Raw genomic sequence first — 23,846 nt, 5'->3', positions numbered from 1 at the left:
TTTTTAAATCGGTTTTCTTTAAAAAAAAGATTTCAAGAAAATCAACGAATTTTAACTTACTTCGAATATAATAAATATATATAAATTCCAAAAAATCACTTACCTATAAAAAAATACTAATCAATGGGTACTTCCATTCTTTATTGTTGAGAATTTATCCATATTTATATTTTATATTCCATGTACTATTTAAATAAAATAATTTTTAAGCAAGGATTCAAAAATACCGCGATATCAAATGGCCACAACTGGAAGAAAGTGGAGACAAACGTCTCTCTTTCTTCGAGTTGAGAACTTCGGTGACCTATTAGCGCCAGAATTAATCTCCCCTTTCTATTTCTGGCATGTGATTGCTGTAAACAAAAGTAAGTCAATATAGGCCATCGTACTTGAAAAATGACCCCCTTTCACATCATTTTTTGCCATTTAAAAAAATTTCATTCGACTAATTTTCCATTTTTGTATTCTTATTTATAGAAATATATGAGTTTTTGATTTAATATATTTTATTTCTTCTTTATGGAGTGATTTTTTTAATCTAAAAAAACATTGAATGATGCAGAAAAAATTTTTGTAGGTATTCAATCTTTTTAGGACAACATTTAAAAAAATGTGAGGTTCAACTTAAAAAAAAATCAACGTGTTTAAAAAAAAAAAGGTTTTAAACTTTTGACCTTACAGGTAAATTTGCACAAAACTATTCTTTTTTGTTTTAAATTAGATTATTTTATTTATTGATCTTTTATCTTCAATTTGTGATATATAAATTTGAGGTGAGAAAATTAATTATTTTCATTTTAATAGATATTTCAAAATTGGGTGGAGTGAATCAAAAAAACGTTTGTCTAGAATATTATATTCAGTTCATTGGAAAGAGCATAAAATTTCACATTAAACCTGCAAATATTATAAAAATTGAACCAATAGAAAAATTTGGATAGATTTTTAAATTGAAAAAATTGAAAAACATTTAACTCGTAAAATTTAATTCATTTTATTACGTAGAAAAAATGACGGCATGAGCTCGCGTAGGCACTTTGTAAACACTGTTTTTTAAAAAATAAAAAATATTATTTCTATTATTTTTCAAAAAAGTTTATTTTGGAAGTATATTCCATAAAGAAATTAAACAAACTATTTTAAAAAGAGAAATTACGAGTTTTGTATATTTTATTCGCAGTTTTGTGTTAAGGGTGTCAAAAATTCCCCAAAAATTCTGACACACCTAGTGCTAATGACACCAGTTTTTTCCCCTCGTGGTTTAAATTCTAAATTTCGAGAACACGGTGGGGTTGTTTGTGTATTAAGCGGTGTCTTTTATCTAATTGTATGTTAATGGATTTGTTGTACGTTTTGCTCCGATATACACGAAGAAAAAGAGTTGGGAGGAGAGGAACAAATAAAGAGGTTAAAAAGTGATACTTGTGCATATTTTTAATTGGAACATGGCGTCCGCCACCGGATAATGCCGAGCGTCACCGATGACCAAATATTAACAACGGTACGAAATAAAAATAGTAAAATAAATGGAAATCATAAAAAAAAACGAAAAACAAAAACTTTCAATTAATTTTGTTTTATTATTCATTTAATGTTTAATGGCAAACATATTTTTATGCAACATTTTTATTTTGTATATTTTTGTTTCATTTTTTGATAGATAATGTTTAGCGAAAAAAGTTTTTTTCCAAACAAATTATCACTTTATTTGGTCTTTAAAGGGTTTTTTTCAAAAGGTTCAATGAAGCAAAAAGAAATTTATTTTCAAGTATATTTTTCAAACTTTTTTCTTTTTTTTTTGTCAAGAAATTTTGAAGAAATAGTTTGTGCACCTCCAGCCACATTCGCCGCTTACGGAGTCTCATTTTGTAATGCTGTATCTAAAGCCATATGTAATGCAAGTTTTTTGGAATCTGATTAATTTCTTTAACAAAAAAAAACAAAAAAAAACTACTACTTCAGAAATCTGCAGTTGTTTGTCTTACATTGATAAACCCATAGTGTCGTTAATCTCAATGCTTTATGTAACATCTAGTTTTATTTAATTAATTTATTTATTTATCCGAAAATCATCAACTCGTTGCCATGCATTATGATTGGCTGATCGTCGTCTTACGTCAGTTTGCAGCCAAACTCGAGCGGTTGAGGTCATGTTCGAGAAAAGCCGAATGAACGGTTAGATACGTCTGGTTCAAAATCCGCACAAGTACCGAAAAAATTAGTAGACAGAGTAGGGCGGCTGATTCAAAGCTTGATACCGGTCAACAATTCAGAATTCAATTTTTAAACTGTCAACGTGAGTTGCTGCTTCGAATACTCAATATTACCTGAGTGTTTTTTTTATGTTGATTAATTTGTTCGCAAAAAGGAAACACTTCTCTGAGAGTTTTTGACGGAATATATTTTACAATCATGTTGAACCAATCTATCTTATGCTTACCTCATTCAAAGTTATGCATGTCAGAGAGACAGTGAGAGCGAGGGGTGAAGGGCGATTCAGTGTAAAATAGGAATAAAATTTGGAACGGATTTGTTTTTTGCTTTAAAAAGTTGAATTAAGATTTTATTTATTAGAATAAATATTCTTTCAATACTCAAAAAGGAAACTTTTCTGTAATAGTGTGTATTTGTATGTATATAATAATAAACGAATGAGATTATGATTAAGGTATCATTAGTAGTGGTTTAGTCTTCTTTTTCCTGTAGATTATTTTCGTTTCATTGATCTCAAGTAGTGAAGGTGAATTAAATTGCGAAATGATAGCGAACAAACAAAGCCAGTAAGTTTTAAATAATGCATAATTGAACGATTTCAAGCATTGACTGTTTAGACTCTTGGATTATGTGTCCCCTGGTGGAATCATTTTTCAGCGAAACCGGCATTGGACCGACAATTACCTAGATGATTTTGTAATTAAAGGATACTCTAACTTAACATCGAAATCTGACCCCCAAGATCGCCATGGGCATGGAATATGTGCCTACATTAAAGAAGGTAGCTGAGCAGCAGCTTGGTTCCCACCAGTTTTGGCAAATAGCAAACAGAAGCGTGTGCTCTATCTCAACTATCATCAATGGACCTGAGGTAATTTCGTCAGTATCAGACAAAGCCAGACTCTTTGCCAAGATCTTTGCAGCTAATTCTACCCTATGCGACCAATGCCGTCAACTTCTCCCCTTATTTCCGTCTGTACCAGAAAACACGCTATGCAACATACAAATATCTGTGCATGATGTTACCAAGCTAATCAAAAATCTTCATTCCAGTAAAGCAACTGGCCCTGACGGTATTCCAATTATAGTGCTGAAAAATCTTCAACCAGAACTAGCTCCCATACTTATAAAGCTGTTTAAGCATTGTCTTAAGGAGAATTGCTTCCCAACACCCTAGAAAACCTCCTCAGTATGCTCTGTATTTAAGAATTCTGGTGATCGGTCATCTTCCTCTTAGTACAGACCAATTAGTCTCTTATGCGTCAGGAGTAAATGGCTGGAATCTATGTTAAATAGAGAAGTAGTCAAGCACCTCAGTAAAAAATAATCTTCTTAGTGACATGCAATACGGTTTCCACTTTGCTAGATCTACAGCAGAGAGGTTGACGGTTATGTCTCATAGAATTAGTGAATCTCTTGATGGAGGCTTCCTTTCTAGGGCAATTGCTCTTGACATATCAAAGGCCTTTGATAGGGTATGGCATAAAGATCTACTTCATAAGATATCCAGCTATGGTATAGCTGGAAATGTTTTCTCAATTATTAAATCATTTCTCTCTGATAGGTTCATAAGAGTAGTGGTTGATGGGCAGAAATCAGAAGCTAACAGTATTAATGCTGGAGTCCCTCAAGGGTCCATCCTGATCTACATCAATTATCTTCCAAATAACATCCTGAGATCATTCGTTGACATTTATGCTGATGACACTACCATCTATGGCAACACATCAAAGGCCATAAATGACAAAGTTCTCTCTGACTCTCTCTGTCTTCTGATCTTGAGCAAGTGGTACAAGGGAGAAAGCAGTGGCTGGTTACTTTTAATGAATCTTAAACCTAGCTCCTATCTTTACATCATCACCACTCTGATCCTCATCTGGAATCAATTGAAATGAATGGCTCTTGTCTTAGGGATGCTGTATGTTTTGACAACTTTCTGGGTTTGACCTTTACACCTGATCTGAAATGGAATGCATACATGAAATCCGTTTCCAAGGCCGCTGGAAAAATGGTAGGATCCTTCTGCCACTCCAGTAGATATCTCACTCCTGATGCAATTCTCTACCTGTATAAAAGCCAGGTACGGCCAATGATGGAGTACTCTTGGCACATCTGGGCAGGAGCTGCTAGAAGCAGCAGCTTATCATGCTTTGACAGAGTTCAAAATAGACTTCGTAGCTTAGTGGGGAATGCTCTTTTCTCTTCCCTACAACCTCTCTCTCACAAAAGAGATATTGCGAGCCTGTCCCTGTTTTATCGTTATTTTCATGGCAAGTGCTCGTCTGAGCTTCAATCTATGGTGGCCACTCTTCAAACTTTCATGAAAAACACCTGTCTAGCCAAAACCACTATCAATAATTTTCTATACTCTGTATCTGTGCCTAAACCTAAATGTAGATTCCATTAACACAGCTTTTTTCTTAGAACTGCACTCCTGTGGAACTCTATTCCGTTTGCCTGCTTTCCATCTGACTATAATTTGATTGTCTTCAAGTCCAACGTAAACAAGTTCTTGATGAACACCTCCCCTAAGTAATCCAATTTACAAAATTCCCACTACTTATGTATACCCATTAACCCTTATCCTCGAGTGGTCTCTGGGCCTTTATAAGTAGGGACTCCTTTGTAAAAAAAAGAAAAAAGAAGCAATGTTGCATGTAGCTTGCAGTGTTTAACGTAGGATTTAGGAGAAGCTGATTGGCTTTTGGAAAGAGTCTCGCCTGCCAAAGTATTACTTAATTTCAAATCCAGTTTCCACGTAAAGTACTTTTAATGAGGTCATGTATATAACAAAGTGTTTCTAATAATGGTGCCTCAATCTAGGAACATTTGGGAGTGTAGTAACCATTACACACGAGTCCACTCTGCCGAAGTTACTTCTATGGCTTAAATAGAATATGTTCCAAACACAGCACAAAACTTGGACCTCCTCCGACAATGGGTTCGTCTCTATCCAACTGCACGAACCCGAACTCTATATTTCCAAGCTCTTTCTGTTTTTTCTCGTCCTATTCTCTTTCGAAACTATATTGACAATTTAAGCCCCCAACACCCCAGGTATGATACAAGACTGCATTCAATGATGAGACTTCAATTTAGAAATTTATTTTTGGAGGGGGGGATTTTAGTTACCACTGTTCCCGGTTTGGTTTGGAGTGATAGTATCTGTCATGAACTCACCTGTTGCTAAATAGAAACTACCATTTTCAGGGAAACTCGGCAAATACTCTCGCCCCCACCCCAGCCTTCCGAGGACGTCTTGTTCTTAAGCCTACCTACACAGTAATCCTTCAATCTCATTGACTTTCAGTTTGGCCAGCAACGTTGGAGAACTACGCTTCAATGATCAGATCTATCAAGGAGTCTCTCCAACTTTAGGGGCGTTCATGTTCAACCAGTCGATTGATTACACCTGCTGGATTATCTTTCCAACCTCAGAAACATCCAAGTTCGATCAGCTGATTGACCAGATCTAACGAACCATCTCTGCGACCTTATTGACATCAACCTATGACGAGCCAATTGACGAGATATACAGAGCCGTATCTCCATTTGCAGAAACATCCACATTCGGCCAGCTGATAGGTCAAGTATAACGTGCCATCTTTGCAACTCCATGGACATCCAAGTAAATTTTATTGCGTTTGGTAACAGTTATTTGTTGTATATTTTGTTTTGTTCCTCAATGTCTGCTGTTACCCATACTATATGCGCACTGTTATATATATATATATATATATATATATATATATATATATATATATATATATAAGATTTTCAGAATGTGAGAGATTGTAAATAATAAATTCCACAGCCAAACAACGTCGCAGGTCACAAGAGCCATGACAGTCAAAGAACCGGAAGTCCAAGACTCGCGTTTCGCCCTCATTTGGGCTCATCAGTTAGACACATCTGAACTCAGGATTCAAAACCCGAGCCTCTTGCATGCAAGGCAAGCACTCTACCAACTGAGTAAACGCCCTACACACAAGAATTTATATATATATATATATATATATATATATATATATATATATATATATATATATATATATATATATAAGAAGGTTCCAAAAGTAATGCATCCTATTTTTTAACTAAAAAGGGCTATGAAGGCGGGATTGGTACCATTAGAATGAGTGATTTTTGTGTTCCAGAATATATTTTTCTACTTAATCACCACCATTCTCAATGCCCATTTTTTAGGAATGAGGTGGTGGCTGTGCATGGGCGGCTGGGGCGCGCTTTGTTACTTAATCTCTTTTGCCACTCTGAAATCGACGAACCCATCTCCTAACATGAATTGTAACCGTTCAACAGGCAGAGGTGAATGTCGATCGGTTCAATTTTTTACATATTGATGAATTCAATGAAACATCTCTGCTTCTGACGCACGCTCATGACAATGGTTGCTTTCTTAGAGTCTTACACTGTCTATATCTGCAACAGAGAGATGAAACTTTCAGGTCATGAAAGTTCAGTAATCATAATAATCAATTTTGGGAAGAATAAATAGGAGACAATACTTTTGGAACACTCCTTATAATATTAAAGAGTTGAAACCCCCTCCCCCCCCCCCCAAAAAAAAAAACAAAAGAAAGAAATTATAAATATTGCGACCGCTGCTACTTTCAAATAAATGTCCAAGTCCACAGATTTTGGCAACTATTATTCATCCTTTATGACGTTACACTGCTTCTGGGAACTACCATTCATTCTTTAAGACATCGATTGAACCCTAGTTTATCCGTATAGCTAAACTGATGAAACGATCGACGATGAGAATAAAAGATGAAGATGAAACGAACCATGCAACAACCACTAGATGGAACAGCGATGACGGCAAAGTATGCGAGTGATGAAGAGGAAACATTAAGAGAACAGCTAATTCATTTCAAAGATGAGCACAACATTTTTAGCAATTACACAGCCAGAAAAAGATTTAGGAGTACACATGTGTTTCCAGAAACAAAAAAAGCGACTATAATAGAGGTCAGTGTACCCAATGATTACAGGGCTTAACAGAGCTGAGAGGGAAAAGCTAACAAAATATCAAGGACTTATGTATGATATGAAACGAAATTGGAAATTAAAAGACGTTTCAATTATACCAGTCATTATAGGAGCAACTGGGCTTATGAAAAAGAACTTTAAAAAGTACATAGCAAGCATACCCGGTGAACCAAGTGCAAGTGAAATACAAACGATTGCACTGAAAGGGACGGCTAGAATCCTGAAAAGATCTCTTGGTTGGACTCACTAAAATAGGGGTAAATGTCAGACATCTGGTTGGATGTCCCACCCCCTAGAAGAAAAAGTTTAAGAAAAATTAAAAAAAAAAAGAGAGAGAAATAGCAGTTGCGACTAACAAGTCGATTGGCATATATCATCGTTCGTTTACATACATGGACCATATTATATACCTGTCTCTCTATAAAGGCCTTATTCGCCCATGCACATTAGTATGATCACTGCGATACATGCATATAGACATTGGAACTATAGAAACTGAGCAGAGGAGGGCTACGAAATTGATTCCAGATCTGCATGATCTGTCCCACGAGAAGCGACTGGAGCAACCGTATCTTCCAACTCTGGTGTTCCGTCAAATGAGACGGGATGCTATCCAAGTCTTCAAATTTCTGCATTGGGAATTAACGTGGACTGTCTCAAGATGCTTCCTTTAAAACAAGATTGTAGGAACCGTTAGAATTCCTTGAATTGTGGTGAGCAGCGATATCGGAATGAGGCAGCTGGGTTTGTTTGAGCTTCTCCCAACGTGTGGTGAACGTGTGGAACCAACTGCCGGAAGAAGTGGTATCTGCACAGACACTTAATACCTTCAAAGCCAAACTAAACAAACATTTGAAGAATCATCCGCTTCGCTTTGACTACAAATCTAAAGATGATGTGTATTGAGAGACTGTAATCTCGAGTGTATACATGGTGGAACGATAAATTTGTCGCCCTAAAAAAAAAACACTTCAGCTTTATTTTAAAACTTTTATTGAAAAAAATCAATTCAGATAACTTGATTATGTAGTAGAGCTGACATCTATTCAATATATCCGCTTTCCACCTTAATCACCGCCTCGGTACGGGTACGGAACTGGGAGCATGTCTTTTCCATAAGTGCCGGTAGGTGCTCGGCGGATGGCGGCGATCAAGCTGGCTTTGGTGTTGTGGGAAGTCATGTTGGTGATGTTCTCGACGTTTGACCAAACGAAGTAGTCCAGCGGGTTCAGGTTGGAGGAGGAGGGAGGCCAGTGAGAGAAGAGTGCAAAGTCGTAGCACTCCTTCTGAAGCCAAGCCTTGTTCTCTTTGGACTTGTGGGCTGGTGCTGAGTCCTACTACCACAGTCAGGGCATGTCAGAGGCCACCTGATTGCACCCGGGAATCACAATACTCTTTAGCACATCCAAGTACACTTTAGTGTTGACTTTCAAGTCAACTTCGAAAATGTGAGGTGGCATGATGTGACCCTCACTTGAAACTACACCAAAAACCATAACCATGGCCAGAAACTTTGTTTTCATCACCTTGGGCACGTCCCTGTTATTTATGGCAATCCAGCGATGCGTTTTGAGGGTTCTGGCAATGGTCCTGTTGTCATAACTTAGATCGGTAGAGTAGTACCATGGCGCATATCTGATCTCGCTCGTTGAACATAGTATCACCTTGAGACATGATAGAACTCTCCTATCGCTCTTGGGACTTGTACACAACTGGCTAACATTTTCATCAAACGGAAATGGAATCATGTCGTCTTCAGGTACATAGATGACGAAAAGAAGTCAGTACAAGGGCAAATCACTCAGGATAATAAGAGGAAAAAAGTAAAATATGCCGTAAATACGTAGAAAGAAAGATGTAATAAGATGCCTCATAATTTTTTTAGAAATGAATGATAATGTTATCGTTCCACTTTGTAGGCCTGTGTTCCATCTTACCGCATATTGTATTGTATTTTAATTCAAAACCGACAGTTGTCGCTTGTAAATTGACAAATATTATTGGAAAAAGATGAGGTGAGATTAAAGGACCCAACGACGGATAAAGAACATTTTGATAATGAAAACATCACACTACAAATGTTAAGTAAGATGTTTAAGCGAGCAGCAAAAAAGTGGATCAGTCTTGTTCGTAAAATAATTTACAAAAATAACCAGAAATTATATATATTATTTAATTGGAATTCATTATTGAGATGAGTATCATTTATTAATTTATTTATTGCGGACTATTATTCTCATCTTTCTTAGATGTTGTATCACGGCTTTTCGGCCAACTATTCCTCTGGCCTTCGTCAGGTGATAAGCGCGACGGGATAGGAACTCCGAATCTCCTAACTGCATTCTCAGCAATTACTGCCATCCATAGTTGTTGTCGTCTCACCACGTTTTGGCCAAGTAAGCCTCTGGCCGGCTTTGGGTAGGATTGAAACCACTATTTTCAGACAATTCTCACCTGGAACCAGAAATTAATTATAACAATCTTGTAAGAAAATGCAGATAAAAAACGAGACGAAATTTCATATGCAGAATATAGAGCTGCGTATACATAACAGAAAACTTCGTTAGTTTGGTCACATTTTAATAATAAATGAGAATGCTTCAAGATCCATCTAAAACATTGAATGTGCAAACAAGCAACGGGTGAAACAAGACAAAATATTACAATGTTTGGGTTCGTCTGGATAAAATGTATTAAATAGTTTTTTGTTTTTCGCTCTTTTTTTTTTCGTCTGAATAACGTGATCATTTCTTGAATTTCTTTTTTGGTGACGTCATAATTAATTATGTCATTCTTTTGTGACGTCATAATCTTTTATGATGTCATTAAGATTTAGATAAAATGTCAGAAAAGCATTTATCACTCTCTATAGTTTGATAAACGACGTCATCATGCTGTGAGAGTAAGCGTTATGTTTTTATTGGTGACGTCATCGACTCTTCAGCCTGTAAACTCGATTTCTACACTTCATATATGTTTCTTCAAGGTTTCTGAGTACGAAGTTCTGACGAAGTTCTGACTGACTTTAAGATGTTTATTTTTGCTTCTAATTGTCTTTTAAAGCAACAAATGAATATTTTACTTGTGATATTTCTTGCAACAATATCTATCTCTCTCTCTCTCTCTCTCTCTCTCTCTATATATATATATATATATATATATAGAGAGAGAGAGAGAGAGAGAGAGAGAGAAAGAAAGAGAGAGAGAGTTTAATATTTACCGTTAATAATTCTTATAATATTACTAGACTACCCGTGACCCGTTGGGTCAGTATGTTATATTAGCTATGGAATTAATGTATGAGCAGGACATTTGTGACGTAAAGAAAAGAGTTTTTTGTAACAACTACCAAGTTGATCTTAAATATTGTATAATCAATCCATTATATTATCATTTTCAGTCCCCCCACCCCTAATTTCTGGCTCCCATCTTATCTCGCAATTACTTATAACGTCACCAACTAACTTCGGAAGAACCCCCCCATCCGATTTTGTTTTATATCATAAGTTGCTTAAAACGTGATTAGTTAAAGTTCAGAATAAAATCACGCTTTCTCTTAACGGTTAATTTAAAAAAGAAAAAAAAATCTTCTGAACGCTATTAAAAGTTAAATTCTTCACTAGTTTGGAGACGGAATGCGTTGTTGTGATAAGTGATTTTTTTCTCTACTAATTCGCACTTTTTATTTTAAGATTCAAATATTAATAACTACATTTTATTTCAGTATTTAATTTATGTATTTCTGTTGTATTAAATGCTAGCTTCTTTTTTTTTTTTTTTTTCTCGTCCATAAATGTTTATCTACCAAGTTGATCTTAAATATTGTATAATCAATCCATTATATTATCATTTTCAGTCCCCCCACCCCTAATTTCTGGCTCCCATCTTATCTCGCAATTACTTATAACGTCACCAACTAACTTCGGAAGAACCCCCCCCCCCATCCGATTTTGTTTTATATCATAAGTTGCTTAAAACGTGATTAGTTAAAGTTCAGAATAAAATCACGCTTTCTCTTAACGGTTAATTTAAAAAAGAAAAAAAAATCTTCTGAACGCTATTAAAAGTTAAATTCTTCACTAGTTTGGAGACGGAATGCGTTGTTGTGATAAGTGATTTTTTTCTCTACTAATTCGCACTTTTTATTTTAAGATTCAAATATTAATAACTACATTTTATTTCAGTATTTAATTTATGTATTTCTGTTGTATTAAATGCTAGCTTCTTTTTTTTTTTTTTTTTTCTCGTCCATAAATGTTTATCTACCAAGTTGATCTTAAATATTGTATAATCAATCCATTATATTATCATTTTCAGTCCCCCACCCCTAATTTCTGGCTCCCATCTTATCTCGCAATTACTTATAACGTCACCAACTAACTTCGGAAGAACCCCCCCCCCCATCCGATTTTGTTTTATATCATAAGTTGCTTAAAACGTGATTAGTTAAAGTTCAGAATAAAATCACGCTTTCTCTTAACGGTTAATTTAAAAAAAAAAAAAAAAAAATCTTCTGAACGCTATTAAAAGTTAAATTCTTCACTAGTTTGGAGACGGAATGCGTTGTTGTGATAAGTGATTTTTTTCTCTACTAATTCGCACTTTTTATTTCAAGATTCAAATATTAATAACTACATTTTATTTCAGTATTTAATTTATGTATTTCTGTTGTATTAAATGCTAGCTTCTTTTTTTTTTTTTTTTTTTTTTTCTCGTCCATAAATCTTTATTTATCTACCGAGTTGATTGCAAAAATAGATTACCTAATTGTACTCATTTTTAGTTCGTGGGAGGGGAATCTATCACCATACTTTCCCTTAAACAGGTCCGTTGGACTTTTATTAAGTACAATACTTAATAGTTATTTTTTATTTTTTATTTATTTATTTATTTTTTTTTTTTTTTTAATGGAGAGTAGAAAACGCATTGTGGATGCGTTATCGGCAGCTCCTGTTACTCTCGCTTCTTCTTATTTGTCCCTCAGTCCTCATTTTTTAAATGAGTGATTTTTCTGACAAAGGGAGAAGAAAAAGCTGTTTTCTAGGTTGGCAGTATTTTTGCGCGAACAGTTGGCAGAGTTGGTGGAAATTTTCTGTTTCTATGTCTATCCTTGTAGCCATGTCACTAGTAAGGGTGCTGGAGGTAAACGTTTTGTCTGGGCTGACGTTATCCGCCTGATAGTCAGGGACCCGAACCTTGGATTAACCACTAAGGAGGCTGTCCTATCAGCAGGTGCAAAGTACTGCGGCTGCTGTATTGCCATTTGGTGAATGGAATCTGGACCATGCAGTAGCTTCTGGTGGGGCCTCTCGATGCCATACTAGTGGGTAATTGTTACGGCTTTACCTTATCATGTGGTACAAAAAAAAAAAAAAATTCTTCGTTTCTTTTTCTCTCTTAGTTTCCCCTCTCTGTCCTGCTCTAAGTAAATCTGTCGACCTAGTCCACAAATTCCAAAATTTCATCATGACAAGTTTCAAGAAAAAATACACGATTAAACCCGGTTCTCCAACTTCCAACGTAGACCCCTACTACCATGTCTCCTTCTCCAACATCAGGGGTCTACGTTCTAACCTTCCAGAGGTTGAAACCCAATTACAGGAGACTAAACCAGACCTTTTATTTTTAAGTGAAACTGGCATTGGACAGGCTATTTCCCTAGATGAGTTTGCAATTACAGGATACTCTAACTTAACTTCTAAATCTGACCCCCAAGATCGCCATGGGCATGGAATATGTGCCTATATTAAAGATAGCTTTCCATGTGGGAGGGACATCTCCAGGGAAGATCCTAACTTACCCTATATGTGCTTCCGGGTTGCTTTAGCTCACACTACTGCATTTATATTTACTCTCTATCGCCCCCACAACAGCGGAGTTACTATCTTTCAAAGCATATCTGAGAAAATTGACCAAGTCCTTTCTACTTATCCTTCAGCTAACATTCACGTATGTGGAGACTTCAATGTTCACAACGTCGAATGGTTGACCCACTCAAACAAGACCGATGATGAGGGGAGGTTCTGTCATGATTTCTCCATTGCCTATGACCTCACTCAGATTGTTCAGGAACCTACCTGTGTGCCCGATAATGACGGCCAGTATGCGAGCCTACTAGACCTTTTTCTCACAACTTGCCCTGAACTATGTTCAGTTTCTGTTCTGTCGCCTCTTGGATCTTCCGACCACTCTGTTGTATCAATTAAGATAAAAATGAAATGTAATAAGTCCCCAGACGTACCACTTCATCGTACAGTATATCGATACACTAAGGCTGACTGGGATAGCTTCCGTACATTTATATCTGATCTACCTCTGCATTCCATGTTTAAAAAGGATGTGTCCTCTATAGTATTAGACCTAACTGAATGGTTAATTGTAGGTATTGACCATTTCATACCCTCTAAAAAGTTTCAGCAAAAACCTAACAGCCAGCCATGGTTCTCTCCAGAATGTGCTGCTGCCATTGCGCACAGAAATCACTTTTTCCACTGCTTCAAACGTAATAGATGTATGGAAACTAAAGCCGTTTTCAGGACTGCCAGCAACCATTGTAAGAAAGTAATAAGGAACGCAAGAGAGTTGTATTCTCAATCTGTTAAGTCCAAAGTAGCTGAGCAGCGGCTTGGTTCCCACCAGTTTTGGCAAATAGCAAACAGAATCCTGAACAGAAGCGTGTGCTCCATCCCAACTATTATCAATGGACCTGAGGTAATCTCGTCAGCATCAGACAAAGCCAAACTCTTTGTCAAGAACTTTGCAGCTAATTCTACCCTTTGCGATCAAGACCGCCAACCCCCAATATTTCCTCCTGTATCAGAAAACACGCTATGTGATATACGTATATCTGTACGTGATGTTGCCAAGCTAATCAAAAACCTTGATTCCAGTAAAGCAACTGGCCCTGATGGTATTCCAATTATAGTACTCAAAAAACTTCAACCTGAACTAGCGCCCATACTTACAAAACTGTTTAAACGTTGTCTTAAGGAGAATAGTTTCCCATCTCCCTGGAAAATCTCATCAGTATGCCCTGTATTTAAGAATTCAGGTGATCGCTCATCCTCCTCTCAGTACAGGCCAATAAGTCTCCTGTGCGTCATGAGTAAGTTGCTAGAATTTGTGTTAAATACAGAAGTAATCAAACATCTCAACAAAAATAACCTTCTTAGTGACACTCAATATGGTTTCCGTTCTGCTAGATCTACAGCAGATGTCCTTACAGTTATATCGCATAGGATTAGCAAATCTCTCGACGGTGGCAATCTTTCTAGGGCAATTGCTCTTGACATATCTAAAGCCTTTGATAGGGTATGGCATAAAGGTTTACTTCATAAGATCGCTAGCTATGGTATAGCTGGAAAAGTCTTCTCAATTATTAAATCATTTCTTTCTGATAGGTTCATAAGAGTAGTAGTTGAGGGGCAAAAATCAGAAGCTCTCAGTATTAATGCCGGTGTCCCTCAGGGATCCATCCTGGGCCCAACTCTTTTCCTGATCTACATTAATGATCTTCCAAATCATATCCTTACATCATTTGTAGACATTTATGCTGACGACACTACCATTTATGGTACCACATCTAAGACAGTAAACGAGCAAGTACTCTCCAATTCTCTTTCCTCTGATCTTGAGCATGTAGTACAATGGGGAAAGGAGTGGCTGGTTACTTTTAATGCATCTAAAACCAAGCTTCTCTCTTTACATCATCAACATTTTAATCCACATTTGTCATCAATTGAAATGAATGGCTCTCGTCTTCAGGAGGCCTCAAGTTTTGACAAGCTTCTGGGCTTGACCATTACTCCTGATCTTAAATGGAACACATATATCAAATCTGTTGCCAAGGCCGCTGGAAAAATGGTGGGATCTTTCTATCGATCCAGTAGATATCTCACTGCTGATGCTATTCTCTATCTATATAAGAGCCAGGTACGTCCAAGGATGGAATACTGTTGCCACATCTGGGCAGGAGCTGCTAGAAAGGACTTGTCCTGCCTTGATAGAGTTCAAAATAGACTTCGTAGCCTCGTAGGAGATGTCCTTTTCTCCTCCTTACAACCTCTATCTCACAGAAGAGATGTTGCGAGTTTGTCTCTGATGTATCGTTATTTTCATGGAAAGTTTTCAACTGAGCTTCAATCTATGGTCCCCCCTCGCCAAACTTTCACAAGAAACACTCGTCTAGCTGTAAACACTATCAATATTTTCCCCCACTCTTTATCTGTGCCTAAACCTAAACATAGATTCCATGAACAAAGCTTCTTTCTTAGAACTGCACGCCTGTGGAATTGTCTTCCGTTTTCCTGCTTTCCGGCTGACTACAATATGGTTGTGTTCAAGTCTAAGGTAAATAAGTTCTTGATGAGCCGTTCCATATAAGTTATTAAATTTACCAAATTTTCATTACTAATGATTACTATATTGACCAACTTCTACTGTACACTCTTTAACCCTTATCCTTGAGTGGCCTCTGGGCCTTGATAATGTGGTGATGCCTTTGTAAAAAAAAAAAAAAAAAAAAAAAAAACATAACAGAAACATTTCTATGAAAGTATATTAAAATGAAAAAAGAATATAGATAGATTTTCTTGAGTCGTTCTGTTTATAATTGTTTATTTTTGAAAAAAAAACTTACAGCCTTTGAATTATAAGTGGTTTGCCATACTTGTAGGTAAATGTGCACTAAGCAGATATCATAATACTTAAAGTGAAATTCAAATTTTGATATATCTTTTAATTTAAACGTGAAAAAAAAAACAATTGGGACGCTGAAAACGTACACAGTAAAACAATATGTTTAATGTCGCGTTGATTATTTATTTGTAACACAAAATAAAAACAAACATATTTTCGGGGTTATTTATTTATTTTGGTAGTGTAGAAGAAAATGTATGAAGGTTTTTTAAGAAAGGTGTATTAAAAAATGGAGAATAAATTTAAAAAAAAATCAACGTGGTGGGTAAATCACCGTTGTAAAATACTCTTATGATTGTCAATGGTTTAAAGTAGATTTATTTGTAAAAAAATTGCGTTAAAATAACTTAAACATAGTACGAAAATGAACGATGTAAAAAAAACTGCAGAAAGTATTCACAATTGTTTATTTGGATAATTTAAACGCAAAAAAACATTGGGACGCTGAAAACGTACAAAGTAAAACAATACGTTTTATTGTTGCTTTGCTTATTTGTTTATGTACGCATGCGCAACCGGAAGTCGTGAACTGGATGTTGGGTTACAACACCCGTTACAAAGTCATTTGAGTTTTATAATTATATGGATTATCCATGTTCATTAAAATCTTATATAACGTTTTTTTAGGTTATATATATATATATATATATATATATATATATATGAGAGTCGCCAACCTGATAGATACTGAACTGTCATCTAGGCTTTAATTCTGTCCCATCGACGAGATGTTGCATCCCTCTGCCTGTTCTACAAATACTTTAATGGTGAATGCTCTGACGAACTGCAAACACTTGTACCTCCCCGACGTAACTACCCCCGACAAACCCGACAAGCTACTAAGTCTCATCCCTTTACAGTAGATATCCCTAGGTGCAAGAAAGCCTTTTACTCCAATAGTTTCTTCCCCAGAACTGCGGGTCTTTGGAACTCCCTTCCAGGATTCTGCTTTCCCAACTGCAATGATATGCAGAAGTTCAAGTGTAATGTTAACAAACATCTTTCTACTCATCTCCCTTCATAATGACCCCGCTAATTAAGTCCCTAATAGTAGTCCCCTGCTTCAAAGTGGCACTGTGCCTTGTTTGGGGTGAAAATTGAATAATAAAAAAAAAAAAAAAAAATATATATATATATATATATATATATATATATATATATAATCAAGAAGTAAAAATTAAGTTTAAACCAAAAGCTCCTGTAAACTTAAAGAGGATATAAATATTAATATTTATATAGTAATTTCAATTAAATAAAACAATATTGTAAATTATATCGTATAGTGGTAACGTCACCAGCTTTGAATGGTACAGTTTTGCTTTCGGCTTCGATTCTAGTTTATGACATCCAAATGTTTGGGGTTTTTTTACTTTTGAAATCACAACTCTACAATAATATTTACGAAATCTGGACAAATAAAAATATCATATTTAAGCGTATTTTACAACCGAGCAAAGCCCCCGCCCCCGCTGGTTACATATCAACAAATAACACATTTTATTACTCATTTTCAAAATGTTAACTTTTATTGGTAACAAGTTGTGTACAATTGTTTCGGACTAATGTTGGCGTGTAAGTATGTAAGAGTTCATTAATGATAATTTTGCATAGTTAGACAAGCTCATCATAAGATGTGAAAACTTTTTAAAATCGTTTTTTTTATGCAGTGGCTACCAGTATATCTATATATATATATATATAAAAATGTAATATTTGGTTCGTTAAAAGTGAATAAAACCATATTTCTACGTTACCAATTTAATTGAAATTTTCAGAAAATCTATTTTTAAAGTGAAAGAATGTTTGCATGTTATTAAAATAATTTAACATTGCGAATTATAAAAATATTAAATTATAAATGAAAATATTTTTCGTAACTGCGAGATTGTCCCCATTTCATTTCCGGTAGAAATGAACCTTTCACTTATTGAGATAAGTATTATTTGTATTAATTTTTATGATACTCATGCAGAGAGTGATCCGTGCTGAAATAATAACGTTATTATTTAAAAAGCCATTCTTAACTTGGGGAGGGGAGGGTGTTTTGTACCTATTCTCTACTTTAACCTTACAATCGAATAAAAAAACATATCGTAAAACTTTAATTTGGAAATACGATTTAAAAAATAGCGCGGATCACTCTCTGCATTTTTTCCTTTTATTATTCTTAAAGAGTAAAACTTTTCTTATTCATGAAAAGAGTTAAGCCTACGTAAATAAATAAATAAATAAATGTTTGTACACGTGACAAATTATCAATAAATGGTTTAGTTACTTTTTTTTTAAATTATTTATGAAAAGAGTTAACGTAAATAATCTTTGTAAAAGTAATGCATAATTTCTATACTTATAGGTTTTTGGAATTTGGAATTTTTTTCACTGGATTATTATTGATTGGACACTAATCGAACAGATTATTAAAAAAAAAAAATTTTAAAAGAAATCATTATTTCGACATTTGAAATAATTTTTTAGTTACAACGTTCTGATAAATCAGTCACCCATTTTGTAACCAATAAAAACGCGGTATATCAAAACCATAGAAAATAAAATAATATGAATCTCTACCGCATTTGTAAGTCAGAAAAATATTTGTTTCTCAAAGAAAAAAAAATAGATTGAACATGACTTTTTTATTGTTTTTATGAAAATAAAGTTTCGAGTTTTTTAATTTTTTTTTTTTTTACTTATTTAGTTAAAAGTCAGTTTGTGGGTGTTCTTTTTTTTTTTAATAATTTGTTTTTATGAAAGGTGAGGGTTTTTTGTTTTTTTTCAAAACTTTTTTTTTTTTTTAATTTTTTTAAGTATTATAAATTTCACTAACATGCTGGAGATCGTATTTCCACGTTTAATTAAAGTTTTATGATATGTTTTTTTTTATTCAATTGTAAGGTTAAAGTACAGAATAGGTACAAAACACCCTCCCCTCCCCATGTTAAGAATGGCTTTTAAAATAATAACATTATTATTTCAGCACGGATCACTCTCTGCATGAGTACCGAAATGTTTAATAATTTGGTATTTTTTTAGATTAGGTCCACCTCCACAATTTTCCTTTAAATGACGACATTTCTAGGTTTTCGAGTATGCTGAATACGGAAATCGCGTTGAAATTTTGCGGAAATCAGTAGTTATCAAGATATAAAAAGTTATATTATGCATTGTATTCTTTGGCGGCCATCTTTTTACGCGCGCACGCGCCATAAACAAATGCACGTGCGTAAAAAAGATGGTCGCCAAAGATTACAATGCATCATACAACTTTTTATCTCTTGATAACTACTTATTTCTGCAAAATTTCAATGCGATTTTCGTATTCAGCATAGTCGAAAACCATTACAAGTCGTCATTTAAAAGAAAATTGAGGAGGTGGACCTAATCTAAAAATTTACCAATAATTTTCCATCCCGTACACCTCCCGATACATTGCTTCATCAACATGCAACCATTTTATATCTCCCGAAGACACTTCCGTATTTAGCCAAAAAAAAAAAAAAAATGGGTGACCGATTTACCAGAACGTGGTAACTAAAAAGTGAGTACCCCTTTCAAATATTGAAATAATTTTTTTTTTTTTTTCATAATCTGGTTAGTGTTCAATCAATAATAATCCAGTGAAAAAATTTCAAAAAACCTATCCGTATAGAAATTCGCATGGGGGTGATGGTTGTATAACTCCACCACGTAAGTAAATAAATAAAAAATGTTACGTGCACATGCGTTAGCCTTGACTAGGGGGGGGGACTAAGGGAACGACCATTAAATAATTCTGCAGGTCGCCATGGAAATCAACGCCCAATGAGTACCAAAATAGTTTTCATGATATAAAGAAATTTTTTTCCGAAAAGTGGGTGATCACTTTTCGATGTAAATTTAACTTAAAATGAGCACCCACTTTCTGACCACCAGGGGAAGGGGCATTTATTTTCGTGTTTATTGGCTTAAAGGTTTTTTGACAAGGCAGTTTGGTACGTGAGTGCCTATTTAACAGTTTTCGTTTATGCTCACGCGTAGCATAAACAAAGGCTACGTCTGTGAAATGGAAAATAGTCCCATAGTTCAAGGGTTATTACCATGCAAAAGAAATCAAACAAAAAACTTTTTAGCCAAGAAACACACAGAAAAATGCCCCTCTCTCAGGTGGCCAGAAAGTGGGTGCTCATTCTAAGTTAAATTTACATTGAAAAGTGATCACCCACTTTTCGAAAAAGTAATTTTATGAATATCATGAAAACTTTCTTTTTGCTACGGAAACGGTTTGCAGATTCGTTTTTAGCACACCAAAATCTACAATAAAATATTTCGTTATATACGAACGTGAAACGGGCTTTAAAGTAAAATAATACCGGATTTTTTGGAGCAGATTTGCCGTTTAGTTGTACAAATATCATCAAACCAGGTAATCACTAAAAGGGACTTTTAAAAGTCGTCACCTGTATCGAGCAAAAGTTTAAAACCACCGATTATATGCCAGCTTACGTCATGATAACATATGTTGAGTGAGTTCCTAACAGTATTTTGTATAGTTTTTTAGTTTAAACTCATTTTCCCAAAATTTCCCCAAACTTAACGTGTTCGATATAGTCTGCCGCCATTTGTATTTTTCAGATATACGGATAAACATTGAATGTTTTTGAACCGATTATACATTACATAAAAACACTAAAATCTAATCCAGTTAGGTAGAACATTAACTTTTCTTGCCTTTGATAACATTTATTTGTTATATATTTATTTTTTGACAACTTTATTGTATCTGTGTTTAGTAATATGAACCCTTTTCATTTAATGTAACGTTTAGTCGGCTTGAAAAACAGTGTTTATCGGTGTATTTGAAAGCTACAAATGGTGGCGGACACTGTTGATTACATTAAGTTTAAGAAAGTGAGTTAAAACTAAAAAACTATACAAAATACTGTCAGAAACCCACCGATTATGCCAGCCTATGTCATGGTAACATATATTTGTGGGGTTTCAGACACTGTTTTGTATAGTTTTTAGTTTTCAACTTACTTTCCCACACTTAACTTATTCAACAGAGTCTGCGACCATTTCTGTTTTTCGAGCCGATTAAACATTTTACATTACATAAAAACACTAAACAATTATCCAGTTAGGTAGAAACGTAACTTACTTTACCTTTGCTTTCATTTATTTGTTTTTGGACAACTTTTTCGAATCTGTGTATAGTAACCCCCCCCCCCCATCAACCAAATATTAATTACTAACTCACATTTTTGTATACAGAAAAAAAAAAACATTTAGCGTTTCAACATTTTTGTTACGTTCGGCTTCATCCACTGATTGTTGGTCGAGTCCAAACCATGAATGATTGACAGAAACTCCCGAGAATCCAGATCAAATTTAGCGAGAGTACCATTTTTTTTCATTTTCGCCTTCTTTTTCACTTTTTTGAGTGGATTGCTGTACTAAGAATATAAGAAACATGCATTTTTCTCTTTTTATTAAATTTTTACATTACACCAAATTGAGCCACTGCAACGCGTGGCAGGGTACAGCTAGTATATATATATATATATATATATATATATATATATATATATATATATATATATATATGTGTGTGTGTGTGTGTGTGTGTGTAATTTCACTACTTCAGATAGTAATTACTAGGGCTATGACAACAGCATATTCTTTTCATTGTTTTGACTCTCAAGTATATGTCCGACACAGGTAGACAACCGAGAACCACATCACTCTATATAAGATATCAACAGATACACACTCGAGAGTCAAAACAATAAAAAGAATATGCTGTTGTCCTAGCCCTAGTAATTATACAAGTAAATAACACAAAGTTCCCATTATATAACTCAATAGTGCAATACTAGAGCTATAAATATTTCTTAAAATTATCACTTTAAAAGGGACAGACATTTATTTTGTCGCTCATTTTTCAAATGGTAGACTTTTCTTCGTAACTAGAAAAGTTGTATTTTCCATTGGAGAGCTGTAACACTAAAGAGAGGCCACATCAGACCTGTAGGGTTGATATGACGTTTCTTTTAGTTGAAAGTAATTTTTTGTTCCCGGACGATGACCGGGTTGAAAGAATAAAAATTATTATTAATTTTTATTTGTGAATAAATTCTGAGCTAAGTCTGTTGTTGAAATGGCGGCGGCGGGAGTGCCTTTGTGGCGAAAAGTTGAATCAAATTCTAGACTTCAAAAGCGAAAAAGAATGCATAAAATATGTTAGCCAAAATACACAGGCGTTTGATCTCCAATGACCGAAATTATAGTGTACAGTAGCCGGAGGGGTGGGGATTTCACACCCGCAATTGGCAAAACTATGAGCCAAAAGTTGACCTGGGAATTTGACAAGTTGAAAAGTCGGGTTGTTTTTGAAACACACGCAGTGACTCGGCATTGTGTTTAGAACAAAGAAGAGAAAAAAAAAATGAATTGTCCGAAATTTCAAAACAATAAAATAACGTATCGAGAATTATCATTTGGTGAATCAGGTCGAACGAAAAAAGGGAATTTATGAAATGTTTTTGCTCGGATGGGAAATGTCCAATAAGTTCAAAGCGACAAATGCATTCTTGGTCTTTTGACGTAAACAAAATGTCTGATATAATAAAATGGCCGACAACCAGAACTTAATTCAAAGATAAACTAAAATCCCTTTGAATTATCAAAGCGAAAAGTGAGATCAATAGATAATTTTAAAACAAATAAAATCGCGATTTGCTTTAAGTAAAAGGAAAAATAATTTCCTGTATATGAAAAATTCCATTAGTAAGCCAGGGAGGAGTTAATTAATACAACGTGTAAGTTGGGCGTTAATTAAAGGAGGAGTCAATCCAATTTTGGAAATGGACCAATGAAGAAGGGCCCTGTCGAAGTATAATCAACCAATGAGAAAAGGCCCCGTCGAATTATAATCAAGCAATTTGATTGGTCGATGACGAACATGGGTGTAGTCATCATTCCATAATTGTATTATAAAAGAAATGAAAAATTAGAGATTAAGTCAGTAAGAAGAACCGAGTGAAGTGAAGAGTAGTAAGAGTCAAAGAGAGATAAGTCTCGGCAGAATCACCTCTCTCTCTCTCTCCCCCTCGCTTGTTGCCTGATAACTCAACGTTTATAACGTGTAGATTACTTAATGAGAATTACGCAAAGTCCGCAATACCGACCAGGTATTTCAACAACAGAAGCTCAGTTGTAGAACTAACTGCTTGCTTGAATTAATTGTCAACTCTATGTATATGCTGTAAATACTTCTTTTATGAATTTCCGAAATATATATTATATTAACTAACCTCCGGAGTTTTGTTGCTGATGTGTGTTGATCCGTATATATGTACATTCTTTATTTGCCAAATGTGACCACGGTTAAGGTCACACGTGCAAGGTCACATCTGTGGATATTTCGTTATTTGCCATTTGTGACACCGTATCCGTCAACGAACACCCAGGATAACTAGACGATCCACGGAGAACAGGCCTTGAGGACCGAGCATCCGAGAAGAATCCCCAACGCCTTAACAAAGAACTCACTGGGTGACGCGACGTACTAACGGTTGGCAGACCTGGTTGCCCAGTCGACATATCATAACTGTACCGACCAGGGTGCAGATCATAACTGGGCTGCGATCAAGGGGTCTAGGGCGTGTAAAGGACAACGTCCAAAGGTCACAGAGCCATGAATTTAATTTTTTTTTTATTTATTTCATTTTCACCCCAAACAAGGCACAGTGCCTTTGATCTATGTGGCTACTATCGGGACCATAAGTTGCAAGAATAGTATGTAGGGAGTTGAGCAGCAAGATGTCTGTTCACATTACACTTAAATTTCTGCATGTCAATACAGTTGGGAAAGCAATAACCTGGAAGGGAGTTCCAAAGTCTGGTGAGAAACTATTAGAGTAGAAGGCCTTCTAATATCTAGGGAT

At 35.2% G+C, this 23,846-nt stretch overlaps 1 protein-coding gene across 1 annotated transcript in view; it reads left to right on the top strand.

Moving 5' to 3' along the window:
• The window catches only part of LOC145243903 (nicotinate phosphoribosyltransferase-like), a 328,038-nt gene that overhangs the window by 7,151 nt on the left and 297,041 nt on the right, over positions 1 to 23,846 (top strand). The gene's annotated exons all lie outside the window — the stretch shown is intronic.

This window comes from Euprymna scolopes, chromosome 22, assembly GCF_053919585.1.
Source record: "Euprymna scolopes isolate OS-2025 chromosome 22, ASM5391958v1, whole genome shotgun sequence".
NCBI lineage: Eukaryota > Metazoa > Mollusca > Cephalopoda > Sepiida > Sepiolidae > Euprymna > Euprymna scolopes.
The sequence above is the reverse complement of the archived record's forward strand: the minus strand, read 5'-3'. Positions and strand labels throughout refer to the sequence as shown.